At 42.0% G+C, this 23,384-nt stretch overlaps 1 protein-coding gene across 2 annotated transcripts in view; it reads right to left on the bottom strand.

The window, feature by feature from the left end:
* SVIL (supervillin) overlaps positions 1 to 23,145 on the bottom strand; it is a 141,379-nt gene extending 118,234 nt beyond the window's left edge. For both annotated transcript variants that reach the window (XM_054190084.1, XM_054190086.1), the window contains exon 1: positions 23,034 to 23,145. The gene's annotated coding sequence lies outside the window, so the exon portion shown is untranslated. The remainder of the gene's footprint in view (positions 1 to 23,033) is intronic.
* Between the last annotated feature and the right edge of the window lie 239 nt (positions 23,146 to 23,384).

Genomic DNA, 23,384 nt, shown 5'->3' with positions numbered 1-23,384 from the left:
ACATGAACCTTGTGGCTAACACCCAACCATTAAAAGTCTAAAAATCCTCCTACATAAAAATCCACATGATGCATTTGTTCCTAGAAGAACAACAGACAATATATTAGATTGCCGGAGGCAGATTTCTCCAATATTGTCCTTCTTTTTTTTTTAAAACTGCAATAAGCTTTCTTTGGTTTCAAGACATAGAAGTTAAAAAAAAAAAAAAATACAGAGAAATTAAGTCAAATGGTAGCTCGAAAAAATTTGCCAGAGCTAGGAGAAAGCCCTTCATATTGAATTAACTGTAGTGCGCTGTGTAAAGAAAATGCACGTTACATATAATCATGTCCAGAATTTTTTTTGTTTATAGTCCTTTTTCTAAGGAAACTGTAAAAACACAGGAGTGAAGCAGACAGCTTCACAGACAGCACAAGAAGGACATGGACCTGTTGGAGCGGGTCCAGCGCAGGGCCACAAAGATGATCAGAGGGCTGGAGCACCTCTGCTATGACGACAGGCTGAGAGGGTTGGGGTTGTTCAGCGTGGAGCACAGAAGGCTCCGAGGCGACCTTATAGCAGCCTTCCAGTACCTAAAGGGGGCCTGAAGGAAGGATGGGGAGGGACTCTTGATCAGGGAGTGGAGCGATAGGACAAGGGGTAACGGTTTCAAGCTGAAAAAGGGTAGATTTAGATTGGATATCAGGAAGAAATTCTTTACTGTGAGGGTGGTGAGGCACTGGCACAGGTTGCCCGGGGAGGTTGTGAATGCCCCATCCCTGGAGGTGTTCAAGGCCAGGCTGGATGGGGCTTTGAGCAGCCTGGTCTAGTGGGCGGTGTCCCTGGCCAGGGCAGGGGGGTTGGAACTAGATGATCTTTACGGTCCCTTCCAACCCAAACCATTCTGTGATTCTATTCTATGATAACCAGCACAGAGCTCTAAACTCTTCAAAGAAGTTTCCTGGTTTATTCCTTCCCAAATGAACATAAAAAATAAGGCACAGAAACTGATGCCAGAATACATACCCTAAGCTCTGCCCTAGGACCATTACATTCAGCACCGCCTTAATGATACAGAACATAGCTCAAAATGCTGTACCTGTTAAGAAATTTGTGTGTCCAGGATTAGTGAAATACTTCATTCTAAATTTTGTATTAGACCATTGATAAAATGTCACACTGCAGATTGCGTGAGTTATCAGGCAACTCTGTACTGACTGATTTTTTACTGAGTTGGCAATGTAATACCACATAAGGATTTGTTTCAGACACTAATTCCTGAGCAATCTCTATTATAAGCCAGTATCCCTTAAACATAAAGGCACTGTATTCAACAGATCGCTGATTATCCAAAAATCAAATTTCTAAGGGAAAGTTACCTGAAGTTAACTATGTATTCCTCATGGAATGCACCTAGCTTACACCTGAAGATCTACAGTTATGACCAGCTCAATGTTTGGATTTTGGCATATACTAGAGAGCATCTATTAATTCATATATCAGTATTTGCAAGCAAACAATAAACTCAAGTAGAATAAAACTAAAACCACTTCCTAGCAGTTATTGCATGTGACAGACCTACAGTCAGCACCCTATAACAGCAGAGAGATGGTTTCAATTTCTTGCTGACAGAAGCTTGTGTGACCTTGGAGAAGTCACCGGGGTTGGTCCAAGGCTCCACAGCAATCTCAGACAGCTGCTGGCTGCCAGATTCCCGCTCCTCTCCCTGGCTGCGTGAGCCTATCCCTTCCCTGCTCCACAACATGTTTGCCCCTGCACTGACTCATTTCAGACCAGCAACCATAAAAATAATTCAATTGCTTCCTTACACATTAAACACAGATGACTCAGTATGGGGTCAGAAAAGCAGAGGGATGCAAAGGGGAAAGCTGGTACACATGGGTGAGAACATGGTAGCTAGTCCCCATAACCCAGCTTCCAGTCCATCATTCAAGATGAAAAGAACTCTCCTATTCCACAGGGGTCTGGTGAGGATAAATAACTAAGGGTTAAAAAGGTACCGAGATTCATATTAACTCACTAGAGCAATTTTTTAGATTGTGTGCTTAAGGAAGGGATGTTTTTTTTTTTCCACAGAATACCCATTTTGGACAAGCGTCTGGCTCCTATCACCTGAATTTCCAAGTTCTCTGGGGACTTTTAGTCAGAAACCTACTGGCTTACAGAGGGATCCATGCAGAGGCAGGAGGTTCCAGTACACGCCTCGGTTTTACAGGACGCTCCAGTATAATGGAGGTAACAGGGAACAAGCACAGAAGGGGCCTTCCCTTCTACAAGTCTGAATGCTCAACAAGATCACCACTTGCTGCTGTTTCTGTGATTTCTTCTGTGTTTGGGTGTGGGGCATCACACAGCAGATTTATCTGAACAAGTGCAAATTCCTGTATCTGAAGTATGCATGCTGCTTTATCTCAATTAGACAACACAGCTATAAAAAGGGAAAAGCAACACACGGTCTTCAGGAGGTTCCCTAGATAAGATGTCCGCAAAAGCTCAATTTCATTTCTCCTTTTCCTGAGAGAGGAGGAGGCCCAATCCATTCCTAAAACAACCCAAAGGGATGCTACAGCTTCCTATGATCTTCGATGTGGTGGCTGTGCCTCTGTTTGGGGCTGGCTACCTCAAAGGCCAGGAAAGACAACCCATTAGGAAGTCCACCAACTCCATGGCTGAACACCTCTTCTCAGCTATCTCTCCTCCAATGCCCATGTTTGGGGAGCATTTTTTGTTCTTCCTAGACTACTGCAAGTGGTGTTTTCTTCACAGTTCTTGTATTGGCACAGCTGTCGTAAGTGGCAGAATTAGAGAGGATGCTTGGGATTGGAACAGGTTAGTTCCTGCTGTGTTAGTTACTGCTGTGTTAGCAGTGCCAAAGCAGAACCAGAAACATCACGGCAAATGTTCACTTTATTAGCACAATCAGAATACAGCAAACAGAAAATATTTAGGAACATATATTATCTACCAGAAAAAGTAGCAAAAACCTCACTCAACATTTAAAGGCTATTTCAAACAGAAGATTATAAAAGTGACCTGTTGGAAACACAGCTATATTGGTAAAGAAATTCAGCACGTACCTAACGATAAGTTTCTTTTTAGGCATTCTTTCTACAACTGCCATGTATCTCCTCACACATACTGTAAACAATTAAGTAGTAGCCATTAATCCATCTGCAAAACCTTAAGTAGCATCTGGAGCCTTTAGTCTTCTTGTTTGTTTTATGAAATTACATCACAAGCAATCCGGTTTTATTCATGAGTTAAGCTTTGGAAATTTTACTCACTTAGTGGACTACATAATTATGGCAGAGATTATCTAGTCCTGTGGGATTTGCATAGTTGTTTGATAACTGTTTCTGCTATTAAAAAGTTTATGTTGCTTATAGTTTATTTATGGACTTAGGTTCTTTTGTTTTAAGGTAGCTGTCTCAAATTATATCTGAAGTCTAAGATCAGAGCAATTTTGTCGTGCACTTCATTGTAGCTAACAGCAGCCATGTTAGTCAGTAACACAGCAATGAATAGTATATGTAAAACAGAATAGTCTGAATTTAATGGAAGCAACATCATTACCACTCAATTTCCCACTTTTGCATAAATCTGTTCAGAAGACATCTATGCTGTTTGGCAGATTATTGAATAAACAGTAGGGGGGAAAAAGAGAGGAAAGCTTATTGTGTTTATTACAACACAAGAAGCACTTGTGATAAGATTTTACATTTTCAGAGTAAAATAGCCTGCCTGTGTTGACAGATTCAGTTTTGAAAACGGAAGCAAGCACCAGCAAGTAAGCCAGAACACCAGTAACGCTGGAAGAGCCACAGTTTGATTGCTTTGCATGTCATTTAGCTGCTAGCAGCAAAAAGCTTCCAACAGAACAAGCGACAGAAGTACATCCTTCCCTGATGTAACTCCTGGGAAAGCAGGGCTGTGATTCTCACAGCATGTTTACTGATCACCACCTGGAGGCCTTATCGTTGCTGGCAAGCTCAGCCAGCGCTCCTCTCCTCCCGCCTCGCAGCTGGGGAAGACATCTGAACAAGAGCAGACCTCCCCATTTCAGACACCTGAGAAACTGCAGTGCAGAGAGGTCAGCTCGGTCCTGCCCTGCACAGAGGTGTGCTCTTGCTTTTCCCCAACTCCATGCAAATTCATAACCTATGTGCTTAGGGCAGATGTTTGCCAGTTAGCCAGCAGCAGGTAAGTGCATCTTCTGAAACATATACAAAGGACTATAACAGAAAGGGTAAATTTGATTTTTTTTTAAATTGAGTTTTAGACTGCCATGTTTCACTTTAAATGACAGAGTGAGGTGGTTCATTTAAGCTGGTAACAAGCATCTGAAAAGCTAGACACAATGTAGAAAGGCAAAGTAACCTCTCAGCTAGGTAACCCTCTATGCTGAATGTGGAAGGGTAAGAACCTCAATAAATGCAAAAAGTAAGTCTGCATCTTCTTTGAATTTCATCTAAGTTCAAGGGAATTTCCCTACCTACAGGCTAAAAAAAGCAGGAACAAAACCCCCATCAACAGCACAATACAAACAAAGCAATTAAAACTGGGTTTACAGCAAGTCTGGGAATCAGCTATTGGTTTTGATCTCTTCCTTGCAATCTAGAAAGTATGTGCTATAAAACACCCACTTCATGTATCAGCCAACTGTCAGACCCAAGTGTTCTGGATTTATGTTATCTGAGTGACTTCTAACCTGCACTTGCACAGCTCTGCTCAGCCAGACCTCCGTTAGAAATCAGGACTGTGCATATTTGCAGTGTGCACTCTTTTTGAGACAGTTACCTCTGACTGTGTGAGAGTGCAAGTAACAGGGGCAGGAATCTCTTCTGACAGAGTGCCCCAGGACAGCAACAGTGGCCAGAAACATGTGCTATAGTTAGAGCTTCAGTCATGAGTTCAGAGGGCAAATCACATTGCTTGAGCTCTCTTAGGCACACTCACTGCTTAATCTGCAGCTTGAATTCCTTCCTCATCTTTTACATATCAATTAGATATACCAAAATAAAAGCCAAGTACTAGCTGCATAAACCAGTTCATCCCCCAAACCCAATTTAAAAAGAGTGAAATGCAGCAAGTGCCACACGCTCTAGACAGTACAAGTGTGCATATCCCAGTGACAGTCTAAATTCTACACAGGACCCTGTGTAGAGGTTTCACTGACTATACATTCAAATAAGTTCAGCAACTTTGACTAAGATACACCTGGCAAACAGAAGATCCCTTTTATATTTGTAAACCAGCTGCCATTGATTCCAGTCACGGTAGTCCATCTTGAACTCATATCCTAACATCGGCAAACACCGATATCTAATGAGACTTGCAGTAAACTGCCATGCTGAACTGCATATCCGTGCAAGAACATTTTCAACTTTCAAAATTTTCTCATAAAGCCCCTAGAAATAGAACACACCTGTAATTAAATAAATGCCAATCTTAGCCAAAATATAATACGATCTTAAATTTAAAGGTTTCGTTATTTAATAAGCTCCTATACAACTAAAATGTGACATCAGAGGTGATTCCATTACAGTGTTTCTCTTAGCTCATCTGGCAGGAGCATCAATTATTTAGGACGACTGCAAAACCAAATTATAATGTTCTTAGACTTGTTAAGTACCAACACTTATGAAAGAAATATTTTATCAGAATGTAAACCAATGACTTCTGCCAATTTAATAAGTACTATGGAGCAGATTTACACATATGCTCATTAGACTGTCTTAAAAATTCTCAAAATGATTTTTTTAAAACATTCCTTCAGGCTCAGAGACATCTGCGTGTTCTGATTTCATAACAACAGTTTTTTCCTTCAGAAGACACATTTGATCATGCTGCAGATTACGGTTCTTAACGACCTCTCCAAAAACACCATACATTCAAGGCTTCATTACTACAAGGCAACTTTTATTTGATTTGCCTAGTTTCTCTCACTTCTGCAACTCATTTTGTTGCTGTTTTACCTCCTTACAGTAACTTAAGTCTATGGCATTCACAGTATGTGAAGTTTCAGTGTAAATACTAACCACTGAGAATCATTCCTTCAAGCCAGAGTGCATTCCCTTTCTCTAAAACAAATCAACTTTCACCTGCTTTCATCAATTTTGATACTTTACTGTCTCCCTCAGCACTCAAATATAGGAGAAATACTGAAAATCAGAATCATCATTCATCTCTAAGAGGGTTTACAAACAAGATCTTGAGCACATTTCAAGTGAGGAACTGCTCAGTTTCCGTTTAATTTAGTTAGTCCAAAGCCATTAGTAGCATAACATATTCAACTGCTTTAAAGATGCTGAACTTCTTATATGCTGAGAAGTGGCAGTTATCACAACTGTTTACCACAGAACTGCAGAGGAACAGACTTGCTGCAACAAGCACAGAAAGCATCAGGTAGCAAGGGAGCTGACAGCAGTGTCACCTCTGGAATTCCAGCTCATCACAAGCAACGCTTGCAGTCTCAAACTTGCTAGCGCTGACAAAATGGATGAGAGAGACAGATGTCCATTTCTACACTTCAAGAATTTAAAAAAAAAAAAAAAAAAGAGAAATGTTTAAAAAGACAGTTCTACATGTAATAACTATGCAATTTTGAACATCAAGTTTTTCAAACTAGTCTGCAAGAGCTTTTTTTTTTTTGACCCTCATTGGGCCTTTACCTGTAGAGACAAAATTTGTTGAGACAATATCATTTACATAACTTATGCCCTCCTTCCAAACTCACACCGCTGCCCCGCTCTAACAAAATTATTGAGCGGTGCACAAATCAAAAAATGGAATACAAATAAGACACACATGCTTTCTTTTGGTCAGAAAAGAAAGATACCGCAACTATGGCTAAAGGAGAAGATTTGGTGGAGGTCATGCAAAGGTGGAAGTGCTAGAGCAGTTGGCAATTCCAAGTGCTTGGCCAGCCAAGGTGGAAGCAGTAAGTCCAGTAATGTCCTATATGAACAAAGAGTGGGAGAGGGAGGGAAGGACAAACTGCATTTGAAGTCTTTGCGAAATAATAGCCTTCTTACTTGAATTGGGTAATTAGCATTGATTTCAAAGTCTTCAGCAGTATAACAGACCGAGTTTCCATTAAATTGGTCTCCATGTGATCCATCACGTAGCATGCACTATAAAATCTGGCAGGTAGCTCTGATCTTCAGTTACATTCAGCTTTACTGTAAGATTTGCTTTGCACAGGAGTGTTAGCACATGCTCCTTTTACATGTCTACAAAGGAGGAATCAAATTTGGGTTTGGCAGAGATAGTAGTGGTACATTGGCATTTCCAAGCTAGACTAGCTAATTACTACAACTCTGTGCTGAAACAGCATCTTTCAATGGGTCAGCACAGCAATGGCAAAATTGCTTTGTGTATCCAGATAAAACCAGGAACAGCACAATAATCCTAAAAGTTTTCAATGAGAATTAAAGCTGTGCAGCTCTTGAGAGACCCAGAATAGAAAAGCAGTCCCTTAAAAGTATACCTGCTTTCCAGCAGCAATTTCCATAAAGCTAGCAAGAGGTCACCTAATTTGGAGTCCTATTTTCCTCTTCTTTTTTTCCACAGTCATCTCTCCTGGTCAGGTTATTATGCATCATGCTAAAATGCACAAGCACATCATCCAACTCCAACAGAACACAAGATATCCTGGCTGTTGGGACTATGCGGATCAACGCTACCTGGCCTGAGTGTCTAGCAATGAAGTCTTCGTAGCAAGTTAGGGAGGAACACACAGCCAAAAACACCAAAGAAAACCTCCCAAACACCCAAGAACAGACTAATGACAGAAACAGACCATAAAATCCAAAGTAGAAACAGTTGAATATCCTACCAAAGATAACAGTCACAACTAATTACAGTCTCCAGAAAGGCCAGATTAGGAAATGGAAGGAATATTAAACATTTAGTTCTCTCAGACAAGGCAAAAGGACATGACTAATGCTGCATGGTCATCAGCCAGTAGGTCATGAACTGGCCTATTCAGATTATCTCTTAACAGTGTTTTCAAGACACGTTCCCTGTGTATAGATTTATCTCCTGGGCTTAAGCATCTTGTGACAGCGTGACTGAAAACATCGCCCTCATTTTTAATGAAATTAATTTCATTAAAAATAAATTCAATAAATGTAAGAATTCATGAAGTTTAAAAAAGGTATTTTTCTAACAAAACAACATAATTAGGGATATACTGGATTCATGTAGCCTATTGCACTTCTGTTCACCTATGTGAATTTTCAAGAATGCTCTATCTGTTAGTGACGGCATTATGCTACACTGAAAAACAGACGAACTCTTACAGAACTATAATCATCTTCTGATTTGCAACGCCTCAAAGCATCTCAGCTTCCTCAACAACATTTGAGATAGCCCTCTTCACTGAGCAATTATGGAACAAGACTGAAGACTTACTTATACATGAGAGCGAGAGCTATAGGCAAAAGTCCCTCCCCATGGTTTTGGAAATGAATAGTGCCACACAAGAAAGAAACAGAAATGAGGCAGTAGACAAGATGAAGCAAGACTCCCAAGTGCCTACGACAACTGGAACATAAGAGCGATTCTTGTAAATCAGGTACACACACAAACACGTGCTTGTTCTAAACAGCACTCAATACAGAAGCTAGTAAGAGGATAAAAAAAAAAAAAAAACAATACTCAGGTTGCCATGAACAACGAAATAATATCAGATCGTCTGCTCAAAGATAAAAGTAAGTTTGGTTTCTTTCCCTTCCTTTAATTTGTGCACACTATTTAAATAGAATGAATCAAATAGAGGGTGCAATTAAATACGGGAAAAATACAAAGAAATATTTGTGAGCATAATACAAACAGTCCCAACTAAATTCTAGCCGCGCATTTCAGGTTAAGGGTCCTCCATGTCACATCTATTAAGTTAAATATGTCAGTGCTGTGAGACATCAGAAATAGCACTTGAACAACTAGAGTACTGTAAGCAGTGCTCAGCTAACAAATCTTGCAGCTCAGCTCAGCACTGGGGGCACCTCTGTTAACAATTAACACTGGAACATCTCTGAACAACATGGACTTTGCTATGGAGGTACTACCTTGAGTCTACATCTCAGATCTGAATTATTTAATATTTTTGGACAATAAGATCACCAAATAATAACGTAAAAAAAATAATGAGAAACTTTTCAGGACACTCCTCAAAATGAAACATGTGACTGAGGTTTGTTTATACAAGTAAAGTTCAAGGCAGTCAAGCAGTTACACTCTGCTCATTGCCAGATGGCTCAAATTGATTTCATCCACCTGTAATGCAGAACACCCTTCCACATCTGGACCTTAACACCACCCTTTGCACAGTGGGAGATACCAGAATGAAGTGAGAAACCAAATAGTTTTGTTTGTTGTGTTTTGGGTTTTTTTGCTTTATCTCAAATACTTCAATTTACTCTATAAGAAGCAAAAGTTTTAAGATGTGAAAGAAGAGAGTGCCTTTTTTTAAGCACAGCCTTCTCTAAAACATTGAAGCAATTCAACACCTGCAGCAGCCAACAGAGCCAGCTCCGATGTCCTTTGTAAACAAAGCCTGGCAATAATCTGGAGATCCTGGTCTGAAAGATGATGTCTTAGGAGACAAGACTCCTGTATTGTGAGGCAGGTGTGCAGGACCAGTCACTGGCAGTCAACTTTACCAAAATGCACCAGTGATGCTACAAAATCAGCAGGCAGAAGCAATAGTTTTGCTAAACTCAGCTGGCAGCTCCTAGGAAGCCAGCACTAAAAATCCACCAACCTGTCCTGTTAAATCCAATTACTTTGTTTCAAGCCAGTGTTTATAAATGAGCAGCTTTCACTCCATGTTCAGTGTTTTTGAGACATTCAAAAAAAAATTGAGTTTATGCAGGTTGTCATAACTCTTCTGTTGCCAAATATGCATTGGTGGCACTATTGAGTAGTTACAGAAAAGGCTAGGAATCAGTTCATTGCTGGGAATGTTTCCAACCAGACACTTGTATTCTGCTAACTCAAACAAGACACTTGTCTCCTTTGTGCCAAACCAAATCCCCAATTGCAAAAACTAGGTGAAAAAGCAGGCCCTTACTGATGATCGCAAGCCAAAGCCATCAGGTTCAATAGCACATATTACTCTCTAGTAAACTTTTTAAGTACTCAGCCCAAGTTTAACAAAGCTTCCCAAAGCTTTCTACGTTGTTTGTATTGACACAAGTACAGCTATTTCAAATCTCCTTCCTCCCTAGCATTTCTTCCCCATTCTTTTTAATTCACTCCCCAGTACAGAAGAGACATGCTGTAACTCCAGCATGTATTTTGTAACTCCAAAATAGAGCAGCTCATGTTGTCTTTAAAAGATGCTAGATGTTCTCAATAGCATCTTTACAATCTGATGAAGAAGTAAAGGATCTGCAATTTGAGATTACCAACAGTCATACACAGCCACAGTCCGACAAAGCCAAGCAACACTATAAGAACTGCAATAGCTCCTGGCCTTTCCCAACTGTGATCTTCCCTGAAAAGTATAAAGTTTACTTTAAACAATTTAAAAAAGTAGTGTTGAAAAGGAGCCACAAAGAGAAGGAAAAAAAAATATTCAATTCCAGCATTTTAAGCTTCAAATAAACACTACTTCACCATTCAATTTGAAAGCTTTTAATTTGTCGAATCACAGCTGAGAGGTGCAATGGGAAAACCTATGTTCATACGTGGATCCATGTTAGATGAAGTGAACTGTGAAGAGCGCATATTTTTGTCCGGTCTGACCCACCTTGCCCCACCAGCATGAAGAGCAAGGGTCTAAAGTCAGGAGCTGATCGAGGCGCCTTCTGCCACCAGCACTCACTTCCTTCTCCGTCCTCGCTCCCAGCTGGGCAATCCCCACTGCACCAGCTCCCACATGCACTGGAGGTCTGAGAGCTTCCTTGGTTCACTAACACAGCAGAACACTGATGTGCTGACCCAGCAACCAAAACCAGAGATAAAGCAGCTTACAAAGCTGAAGGAGTGGACTAGAGCCACCCCAGAATAATCAGCACAGGCATACAGCTGGCAGCAGGAAGGAAAGAGGGAAATGGGATGAGTAGGGAGCTGTTAGACTCATAAAACTTCATCCCCAAAATGGTATACTGCAAAGCCACAAACACATAAAGAGTTGGCCTGAAAACTGCAATACAGGTTTCAAAGCTTGTTATAATTGCCTCTAAAATAAAGTTTTCAGAGTAGGGTTTCAGTGGAAGAAGGGAAATAATTTCTCTGGATTACCCTGCAAAGTCTGCCGCTTATAGAAAGGAGTTCTGAGGCTCCACAGGGTAACCTCACTATCCTGTGCAGGGAATGTTCAATAATAGTGTAATAATATGGTAAATAGCATTTACAATAAAAGTGTGCAAACTGAATAGCTGCTGGGACATAAACCATGACTGAGAGGGCAGCCAACACTGAGGCTACCGCAAGGGAAAAGTCTCAAAGTCCAGGGAAGTCGGTATGCAAGCCATGATTTCCAGAAGCAAAGGAGCAAGCCGAGGGTAGCACACCAAAAGGAGGTTGCTAGGGCTGGATCCCAGGATCCTTGGTATGTGCAGCATGAGACAGTGTTAATACCGTTTGTGAGAAGCATGAATTTATTTTGCACACACCCTTCCAGTACAGAAACTTATGCCTGAACAAAAAGGAAAGTTAATTTGGCCTAGTTTAGCAAATGCTTAAAACTGTGCCAAAGCATTGTCCAGACAACACAAGACATAGCTACTGGCAAGTTGCTCTCTCAGAAATCACAGACTTTCAAAGAGTCATTTAACCTCTCTATAGCTTTATTTATTTGCAGTATTTTTAGGTTGTAGAAAGAGCAACAGCTACATAGGTATAGTATAAAGGCAAGAATTGTTCAGGCTTGGGGAAATCAGACTCTAGACACATCATGACAGATGTCCTGCCTTAAATAGCTGCAGTAACGTTCCAGTACTTAAGAGCCCAGCTAACACTCCAAAATAGCAGAAAGTATAAAACATTAAAGAAGTTGATGTGATAAATCTATTTCAAACAAGTAGCCTGCTCTGCAAAGAAAAAAAAAATCACTTTTATCACTGCTATCTTAGGTAATTTGCTAGATTTCCACCCATTGTTCTGTCTTCTTTCATTACACAGCACATTCTTCTTGTTTTTACTTTGAGTTATACTCTCAATCATGTATTTGAGAAGAAGAAATTCAGGATTTCTCGGTTAAGAAAGAAAGGTTTACCTTAGGTGAAGTCTGAAAAACTGACCATTGGAAATCCACAATAGGGATTAAAAGAAAAAAAAAGGTCATAAAGAAAGAGACAAAGAGACCAGCATAAAGAAAAAGAGGGTAGCTCAGTATAGTCTCAGTAAAGCGATACAAGTAATTTTTAAAGTCACCTTAACCTGAAGGTCCCAGCCTGTAGTACACCTATCACACGCTAGTGCTATGCAAGTCACGTTGACATTGCACGCAAGTGCTGGCCCAGTGTTGCCAAGGAGCATGCACAAGCACACATACCTATGTATGTGTGTGGACACGTGTGCACACATCCTTGCGTGCACACTGAGTGGTGCTGATCCAGGAGCTACCCAACCACCACGGGCAATTTCAAATAAGTTTGAGAAACCCTAAGAGAGCAACTCATCAAATACTCTGCTGTATCTAACACAGGGATCGCGTTCAGTTGCTACAACTGTCAGAGACTTGAGGCGGTAAAACTAATTGAGGAATAAAGACGGTTTCAGGTGTGTAGGTATTTGACAAGTATACAAGCCCCAGTAGCATGCGCAGCAAATACAAGTGACTGGAATCATTTGAGCAAGCAATCTTCTGTTTAATCAAAAGAGTAGCGTTTCTTACAGCAGCTCTCTAGAGGCCACACGAAAAAAACCTAGAACATTCTGAACAACTTTAATACACAAAACTAATGACTGTTTTACAAGACTTAGAAGTTTTCCACAATAAGAATTTGTGGTTTCCTGTGCAAGAAAGAATGCCAATTCATACCAACTTGTTCATGGAAAAAGTTTTTTTCAGGGCTTCCTTAAGAAACTAACCTCTGTAAGACCAAGATTACTTGCTTTGTTTCACCAGAGACTGGCATGATTATAAGTTCTCTTGTCAGTCTTTGCATAAGAAACAATTAAGTAGCATTTGTTTTATTAGAAGGACATTGTCTGCTATTGCATCAGGAAAGTACATTCGTAGGTTACTCTAGGAATTTCACGTGCCTATAGCACAGCAAGCTCTAGGCAATCCAGGAGACTCCTGGAATACATGGAAGATGATAACTTCTTAAGCCAGGTAATAGACAGCCCCACCAGAGGAGAAAAGTCATGGCAGCCAGGTAAAGTCCCCAGTGACTGGAAAAAGGAAAACATTGCACCCATTTTTAAAAAGGGTAGAAAGGAGGACCCTGGGAACTACCAACCTATCAGCCTCACATCTGCGCCTGGGAAGATCGTGGAACAGATCCTCCTTGAAGGCACATGGAGGACAGAGAAGTGATTTGAGGCAGCCAGCATGACTTCACCAAGGGCAAGTCATAAAGGTTAAAAGGGTTCTTTTGAAAGGCTAAAAGGTTTCTGCTTAAAAGGTTTCTTTTAAAAGGCTACTAGGTCAAGACTCAAATAGTAGGTCAGATGAAACAAAACCACTGGTAACTTCTTTTTTGCAGCTCCCTACTGGAAGACAGATTAAGCTCCCAAACGAGGGAATGGAAATTTGTATCTCACCTGGAATGTTTCATCTGCCATCTCTCTGCCCACACAAATCCCTTCAAGTTGCCTGTGGCTGTACTATCCCAGCAGTGTGTGCTACACAGTGAATCTCAGACACGAAGTTTATTACAGGAATATTAGCTGAGCATTCCCCTCTTAAACCACAAGTTTTAAGAACCATGCATACCTAGCAGTAGTTAGTTATGCTATAGTTAGCTTTTATTAACTTAAGTCCTAGGAAGTTAGTTGGCTTCAGTGCCACTTAAATTCAAAGTTAATTTTATTTAACATCATTTAATTTCAAGCTAGAAGAATTAAACTTGCATTCCATACCAGGAATACATATAAACAACTTACTTCCATACTCCAGGCTTTTGCTTGCAGTAGGAAGCCAGAACGACTTTTTTGCCAACCCACAAAAACAATACAAAAATAGGCATTTGCATGCAAGTTGTAAACTCAAGCATGCACCAAATATTATGGAAACAAGACAAACAAGTGTATTTAAGAAAAAACAACTCTTTCGTCTGTCGACTATTGATACTCTACAATATAACAGGAAGGAAGAGGACAGGCACTGGGGAGAGCATCCAGGAGAGGTTTGGTACAATCCCACGGTCACGATATTTATAGAGTTCTGCGGAGTCTTTACTCTCTGAGCTTTGCACGGATCAAGTTTTGTACAAACTCCTTTGAAGTAATACTTGTCACACTATATGCTTTAAACCACAAATGACAGAATACTCAAAGTAATTTAAGCCTAAAGCCAACAGTGCGATCTAATCAGGAATACATAAACTGAGCAGACTTGTGGAGTAAGGCAAAAGAAGAAACAGCTACTTTTTAGCAGGTAATGCCTAAATGCTGATTACAGATGAGAGCGCAGTCTCACATGCGGCACACAAACAAGCCAAAGCATCCAGAACACAAGTAAGTGTAACAGGGAGCCCTAGCAACAGCAGCCTAGCTAAACCAGATCCTTACTGATAAGATTGCCTCCGTAAATATACTTTGTTTTCTTTTTGTAATTTTGTTCATTATTGCAACTGTTGCTTAAGTAAGCTTATTTCAAACCCTTGAATCTTTCCAGTGATTGTGGATGGACACAGAGGTGATTGTGTGTAAGTAGGTAAGTGGTTGTGCCATACACCACACGGCTGATCAGCTACATACACAGCAGAGTGATGACCTGCACAACCTGGGAGATAACAGGCACCCAAGGCTACCAGTGTGCGGGACAACCCACAGTAAGAGCTGCAATGACCAACATGGAAATAAACAACTTAAATTGCCAAAGTTAGAGATGATAACTCTCATCACATATCAACCTGCGGCTTAGGGAAGCAGCTCTACCTGTCGCTGCTCTATTTCTGTTTTTAAATTAACACATACTGTAATTTTTAGTTTCAGAGAGCAGTGGGAGAGTCATGGAAGTGAGGCAGGCAAAGCAGCACTTACCACTAGCTGTGCATAGGAAATCATTAACAACAACAAAAGGAAACAAAGGCTGAAGGGATTAATTCAAGTTACATTTTCAGAACAGCAATTTCCCTGCTGCTGGAAATGCTGCTCTTCTGTGCAATCCACAAGGTCTTCTCCTTTTCCTCCTTTGCTAAGCTCTACAGTTGTCAGTTTTCCTGGAGTTGGAAGGCATTACATAGACAGACATGTCTTTAAATTGGCTGGGAAGCCAATTTAAGTTTAGAGGAAACTTTAAAATAAGTATTTTCCCCTGTAGGGGATGGAGCAAATTTAAGCCAAGTTAACAACATTGGCAGAACTATTCATTTACAAGAAAGAAAAAAAACCAAACCACTAACAAAAAGCTTTCTCCATTTCTCTATGTTTATGTCTTTCCAGAACTTGCACCAACTTGGTTAAGAGCAGGAGGTCGGTGAGAGGGTAGCCCATTCTTTTCCCCCCATTGCTTTTAAACATGTTTAGCAATTTACTGCCATTTTAAGTCTTATCACTTGACTTTCTAAGGACCTTTAAAGGTCCCTTCAAAGCTAAACTGTTCCACGATTCCCACCACCTTCCACGAGGAATAAATATTTGTTTTTCCTAAAGCCTTTAATAATTGAATGCCTCTTATTAATCAGATACTGTCTTCCTTCTCTGCTCAACTGAGGACAAACCAACACCTCCTTACTTTCATACTTCTCAAATCCCACTCTTCTCAGTCTCCTCTATGTCCATTCCCTAGACTCACTCCAAAGGGGTTTATGAACTAATCATCAGCCCTTAAAAAAAAAAAAAATTAATGCACGCTCCCTAATCTTCTCTGTGATAGGTGTTTCTTCTCCATTACCCACCCATCTTTCCCTGCCCTCAGTATCACACTCAGTTTTCTTCCTCTCTTCTTGAAGCATGGAAAGTCTGCTCTTCTGAACGAGAACCCCTGTTACCTGCTTTCTGAAGAACCGTTCATACATGTAGTTATTAAATCCAGAACACACATTCATTTCTACATTTTCTGTATTAACTACATATTTTCAGCTTTTCAAACCATAAGCCTGTATTCCTGCTATGATTTCAGACAAAAACTGATTTAGTACTCCAACACCCAGTCCGAAAGAACAATCTTCCAGAAGACAAGAGCAAGCATCTAGCCAAAGACTGTCAGAGTTTCAACTTCTTTTAAGACACTAGCATTAGAATGGAAAAGTTCAAACTCTCAGCTCTTTTGAGATACGAAAAACAGATCCTGAAATATGCTACCTTAAATCAAGAGACTTCTTTTTAAGTTTTTGTTTTGTTTTTTACAGGGCAATGCTCTATTATTAAGCCAGAGTCATCCTCTTATTAACGTAATTTAGGTAGTATTGATGTTTAACATGAACACAAAAGCTACAACCAGCTAGGATAGAGTATGCCTGGTGAAAAAAAAAAAAAAAAGGGTAGGGAAAAATATATCTACAGTCACCTGAAAGTTTCCTCTCTGAATAACAGGGTTTTCAGACCAGTTACAATAGGTAAACAGATGCCTGGGGCAGAGGCAGCCTTTTCTGCTATTAACAGCAAGAACGCACAAGTCATTCCCTTCCAGTCTCCTTCACCATGAAAAGACACACAGAGCCAGGAAAATTCAAATTTACATTCTTTAACTGCAAACTGCATTAAGTATGTTTTCAAGAAAACGCCTGATTTATTCCCTTGTAGAGGAGTATGGAATACTAGTTAATGAAACCAGCTCAAGCTCCTGAAAACTTAGCTTTATCACGATCTTTTCAATATTTTGCAGCAAGCAAGTATACGGTCCTTTTCACCCAGAGTTTCAAACTGAGATTGCAGAACAGACCAAGTGTTTACAACAGCAACTTTAGCCTTTAACAGAATTATCTCCCTTTTCCAAAGGTGCTTGAATTCACTCTGTTCAAAACTTTCATTGAAGTTCACTATACAAAGATAGTCTGCCTTTTAACTTCTGTATCTCCAGGGAGACAGTTATGGATATACTGCTGCAGAAAAAGAGGAGTTCAGACACACAAAACGTTTTTTGGATGTTTCCTATCCTTTTCATGGCAGGGGGAGCAGGCTGGAAGGAAAAAAAAACAGAAGGCAGGGCTCAGCCTATGGTCCCTCATCTGGACTGAGCACTCACTGCAGATACAAGACATTTCAGAGCCCCTGTTCTTTCCTCAACATCCGATCTGAGCAGTGTTGCCATTGAAATAAAACTCATTTTAAGAATCAGTATATGAAAGCGTTGGCTGACAAGAGAGCAGAGGATGCCTTGTTAAACTGAACATTTTTCAGAGAAGTAGGGAAACAGAAGAGCTGTTGACATGGCTTCAAGGGGCACCTTTCCTACCCCAGTTCTTTTGGATTAGTTACTACCACAGGCTGTGGATGTACATATATAGGTAAACACAATATTTGTGCCAAATCTAAGAAAGTAAGATTTTTTTATGCAATCTGACCAACTAGTGGCAAAGAAAACTTCTGACAACCTTGATACAGTAAGAACAGTCTACTTTTGTTTTAAGTACATTAGAAGCAGGAGAGGGGCTCACAGCACCCAGCATTTAATATGAAGTCAATTTTATCTCCGCTAATACTTAACACCAGAGAAACAAATGCAGCTACAGTTGCCTGTATTAAGCAGCTGGCAAGCTCAGAGATGGAAAAGTTGCGGAACAGCTGGGGAATGCGAGACCCTTTTGAACAGGCTGCTATGTGATCCAAAATAATGGTACGTGTTTACACACAACACAATGGCAGCAACAGCCAAATGCAGGTCTGGCGAATGCACTACAGCTGCTCCTTCCCTCAGACAAGGCACCGCGAGCAGATACAAAAGAGTTCATATTCACAAAAATATGGCTTTCATCTTAAAAGGCAGCAGTCTGATTTCCAAAATAGACAGCTGGCCCTCCAACTGGACTAAACCATACAAGATTCTGTATTAGAAGTTACCCTTTAAAACAGGTCTGGATTAGGGTCATAGAGCTTTCCAAAGTGTTGCTGCTTTACCACCAACAGTTTCTAACAATGCGTTATTCAGACCAACATGTTGCTGTCTGACTATAAAAAAAAATTCTCTCATGACAGTATCTTCCAGATAGCATCAGGAAGACAGCCATATACAAACTCTTAATAAAGACACTGACTACACAGAAGTTAGCTATCCACTTTAGAGAAAGATGTTAAGTTTGCTAGACAGGAGGGTTTGAATAAACATGGACTACTTTACAGGTTTTTTTACACTAGTGTTGCACATTGGTGTAAAAGTAAGTTGGCACCTGAAGACAATACGTGCCACAGCTTACACCTAGACAGAGGGATAGTCCTTATTTGCTGCTGCTTATGCAATGACTGATAGCATGTTGCAAGGAACACTTGCTTGTTTCACAATTGCCATCTGAAGACAACATAATTTTGTACATGGCCTTGCATAAAAATTGCATCACCTTATTGCAAGTGATCTTCCCAGTTTTCAAGACTTAGAAGCACAGTATCAGTGGTACCATCTGTCTTGCTCAAGACAAACCATGATTAAATAGTGCTAACAAACTGGCTACTACTTTATACTGTAACCGTACCACTCCTAATTATGCTAGGCACCAAAACAAAAATTAGTAATGGAATGTTTCAACCTAGTGCATCTTGATTAGAAACAGTATAATTCAAAAGAAACATTTTTGACTGAGAGAAGGAGAGGGCATTGAAAGATTTCCTCATTCTGCCATAGCCATTAATGTTACAATCCCAGTTAAGAACCATTGAGAATACGGTAGTTGAAACTGGACAAAGACAACTGTCATAGCAACAGTAACAGATGCAGGCACAATTTTTAACCTCCTTTGCTTATACAAGGAAAAATGGCACTATTACCCATCATAGAAAAGAGGATTTTGAAATATGGGTTGCAAGATTCTGTAATGAATGGGGACTGTCAATAGTAAGCACATCTCTCAGCACACCTGAACTTCCACACTTGTGCACTTCAATTTCAGCCTTCTTTATTAAAGACTTAGTAGTGAAATCCATTTGTGAATTAAGCCCTATTTCTAAGAAATTCCCCATATAAATGTAATATACATACTGAATAAAGAAGGAAAACAAGTAGAGCCTCACAGAAAATATGCTTCTGGTACCAAAATACTATTATGCTAAGTGCCCTTCCTACAGGCAAAACAGTAACAGGCATGCTACCTTCAAATCCTACCATCTGTAAAGGTAAAAGCACAGTTTTACCCTTCCAGCTGCACTGATGTTAAGAGCAACTGCCAGTGCTGCCATGTTGTGGCAGAGGGAGCGATGGCTTGTATCCCCAAGGGACCTCAGTATGAGCTCGAGAGCCCCACCTGCACCAGCAGCTTTTTCTCCAGAGTTCTGAACTAGTTCTGCCACCCTGTTTTATCCAGCTTTGAGTGCACCCGATTACCCTACTGTCTCTAAAGTCTTGTTCTCAAAATGAAAAAAAGTAAGAATGGAAGCTTGAAACAAGTGCAGGATTTTGGAATGAGTTATGACATCAGCGAAGCTTAGCACAGTTCAGCAAAACCAGATGATTTTTAACAAGTAATGCACTGACAGTTAACCTACGTGAGCAAGTGAGACGTGAATGATCTGGACCATCCATAAGCTGCACTGAAACTCTCCCAAATTACTCTTCATACTTACCATAATGGATTACTCTTTCAACCAAGACCACAATAATAAATTAAACAAAAAACAAACCCAAAACCAAATAAAAACCCCACAAATAAACCAAGGAACTCTAGTTCCTCATGAATTAGTCTCCACTTAACTAATTACTGCTTTAACATTCCAATGCTGTACTTACCACGTAAAGACAAAATAAGCGTACTTGGAAATCATTCTCTGGTTCCATTCCCCTTCTTTGTAGCCAAATTATATGTCGTAGTTTATTTTCAATTAAAAGACTTATCAGGGTATTTATGTGCATCAATGGTGGGGGGGGTAAGTTTCCATCTTTCTGAGAAATTCTTCTTAACAAGCATTTTACATGTGGATATAAACTCATCACGTTCACAAAACAATTACTGCTGTTATTTGCCACAGAGGAACTAAGAAAACAGATCTTTTAATAGCTTATTCCTGATTTTACTACAACTGCACACAGATAAGGATTTTTTTAAAAATTGTTAGGAGGTACATCTCCACCAAAGTTTACTTGCCATAACAAAGATTTCCCTACCATGTAGATCTCCTGACAGCCATGTCCCAACAGGCTCCAAATCGTTTATACACATACCAAGTATTGTTCAAAGCAGACTTGCTTTAAGCAAGACTAAATACCTGTTCAGTTTGAACTGTCCCAGTGCCAGGATAAACTACACTAAACTAGTTCAGACGGTTGTCCCGCCAGGCACCAATGGCCTTTGAAACTCCCAGTACCCCAGAATCTGGTGCTTCTGGGAATTATGCCAGGAGCTGTGGGATAGCTCTCCACAGAGGACATTACAAATTAAATATTTTAGAAGTGTGCTTGTGTTTACATGGAGCAAGGCCTCAAACAGTTCAGCATATGAGTCAGCACTGTTTGCATATACACAGAACTGAGCAGTGCAGTTGGGAACTACAAATTTTCTAGGGAAACAAAGAGCGTGAAATTATTCCCCCAGGGGAATACAGTCAGGCTCCACCTAGCAGGAGCTAACACTCACCTGGAGACAGGAATTTTGTTCAGAACTTTACTGCTGAAAAGCCCATGATTTTCCTGTGGTGACTTCAGGAGTTTCTATGCAGGACAGACACTTTGGTCCTGCCCGTATCAGAGAGGTTAATAATCTCTGATATCATGGCCTGTATAAAGATAAACTTACAGGCACACACTTCCACGCTAGGATACAGCTCTTTAGTCTTATAATTAACACTCAACTCCTTTAAAGTGAAAGCTGAAACATATTTCCTACCAGGATAGCAAAGAAAAATTTTGAATGCGTCTCACTTAATACAATATCAACAAAGTCTTCAGACTGGTAAGCACAGCAGAACCGAAAAACAGCAAACTACTCCAGTGCATCTCACCATGCTGCTACCTATGGCCAGATGCATTTAAGGACCAGACCAACACCGTGTTACTGAGGCCTCAAGAGGCCCAAGAAAACAGGATGACATATCAAGCCTCTGAGCACCCCACCAGTAAAGAACTTCTCATAGCAGGAACAGCTGTCAGGCCTGTGTTTCAAGAGCTGAGCACACTACCACTATTCCTTCCTCTTGTCTCCACACCAGGCACCGCCGTCTCATAGAGGCTTGATGCAGACCATCAAGAAACCAGGACTGTTTCTCTGAAAACACAGGCTGGACCTGTGCCACAGTTGGTTACACAGGGCAGCACACAAAGCTAGAGGACAGCACATCCTCAACTTGAACTGCACTTTCAGGTCAGAGGTAATGACACCTCAACGTAATAAAGCTGCACACAGTTCTGTTGTCACAAACCTCATTAGCCACGTGAATCAGTCAAGAGAGATTTCCGTTTTCAAGTGGCTTTTGTTTTCATTTTGAACACAAGAGATTAAGATAGTTGCAGGCTGAGAACATTTTTCAGTATGATATAGTTTGGTTTACTCCTAAAGAAATACTTGCCATGATAAAAATAACCAGACTAGTTCACAACATTTTCCATAAACTATCAGAGAGACTGTTTGCACACCCAGAAGAACTACTAGGTATCTAGCAGGATAAGAATACTATCTTTCAGCACCCAAGATGCTATCTGAGCTAAAAATCAGTCTACGATGACACTAATAACTGTCGAAGACTCAGAACAGCATCAAAACTAAATGGGTAATTTTCACTTCCTATTTGCTTCCCAGGCCTCACGCTGCTGCCCCCTGCCAAGTAATAAACTCGAGTACCCTCAGCCTTTGCAAGACCACTTAAATGTCTCTTAAGAGAGTCATAATCCACGATCACGTGCAGACTGTAAGAAGCCTTATTAGTAAAACGGATCCAAAGGTGTCACTAAGTAGCCAGCTCTGCATACTCATTTTTTTCCCATTAATCACAATACTTCATTGTTTTCCCCCTTTCCTAAACATGTCATTGTTTTCTGGAGTTCAGACAACAAGTCATGGCAAGCTGCAATCCCACTGCTGACCCATTTAAACCGGGGAAGGTGAGCACTCAACTTCTCCAACACAGCTATTGGGCTCCGGGCCAAAGAGGTTTCGTGCATCAGTAAACAAGTACCCTGTTGATTCTGCCAGTCTTCCCCCACACCCCGCTGTGCTGTACCCAACCAGCACCATAAAGTCCCTCTTTCTTTACACCACACGTGCACGCTGCTGCTGCCGCCGATGCCTTTTTTTTTTTTCTTCCAGCTGAAAAAAAAGACAAAATTCCTTCCCAAATCTCTCAGCCCCGCCGCACAGCGGCCCTTGCGCCGAGCGCGGCAATGGCAGAGCACCCTCTGCCGCGCCTCCCGCTCACTGCTCCCGCCGGCTGCGGGATGTCCCCGCACACCGCCCCGCCGACGGACCCGGCCGCTCCCGCCCGCCCGCCTCCCCCGCGACGCGGCCGAAGGGCCGGTACTCGCTGCCGCTTCGCCCGACGGCAGGTGCTCCGGCCGCCCGTGAGGGAAGCGGCGGCGGGGGCCGCCAGCCCTCCACCCCGCTCCACATGTTGCTGCGCCGAGGAGAAAGCCCAGCGCCGGCGTGACAGCTCGGCCCCGGGCGGGGGGGAGCGGGGAAGTTCCGCGCAGCACCTTCGCCAGGGAAACCCACCGCCCGGGCGAGCGCGGAGCCCCCGGCGCCTCACCAAAGGGCTGCTGCTGCCGCCGCCGCGCCCCGGGGGGCAGCGCCCGCCCCGGCCCCGCGCGGGTTCCCCTCCCGCGGGGGAGCGCTCACCTCAGAGCCGGCGGCTCGGGGGCAGCCGCAACCTCCAGCGCCCGCGTCCCTCCGCGCGTCCCTCCGTCCGGAGGGGCGGAGTGGGGCGGGGGGCCGGCTCCTCGGCGGGGCGGGGCGGGGCGGGGCGGGGCGGCGCCCCTCGCCTCAGCGCCCCGGCGGGAGCCGACCCTGCCCGGCCCGGCTGCCAACGGCCGCGCCGGCGCGACGCGGGCCCACGCGCGGGACGCGCCCCCCTCGTGCCGCCGCGGCCCCGCCTCGCGCCCACCGCCCGCCAGGGGCTCGCCCTGCTTCCGCGCGCGCCTGCGGGAGGCGCTGCTCCACTCCTTAAAGGGGCCGCGCCCGGCGCGGTGG

The sequence above is a fragment of the Rissa tridactyla genome, chromosome 2, assembly GCF_028500815.1.
Source record: "Rissa tridactyla isolate bRisTri1 chromosome 2, bRisTri1.patW.cur.20221130, whole genome shotgun sequence".
NCBI classification, from domain to species: Eukaryota; Metazoa; Chordata; class Aves; order Charadriiformes; family Laridae; genus Rissa; species Rissa tridactyla.
Note: the sequence above shows the minus strand (reverse complement) of the source record. Positions and strands in the feature narration are given on the sequence as shown.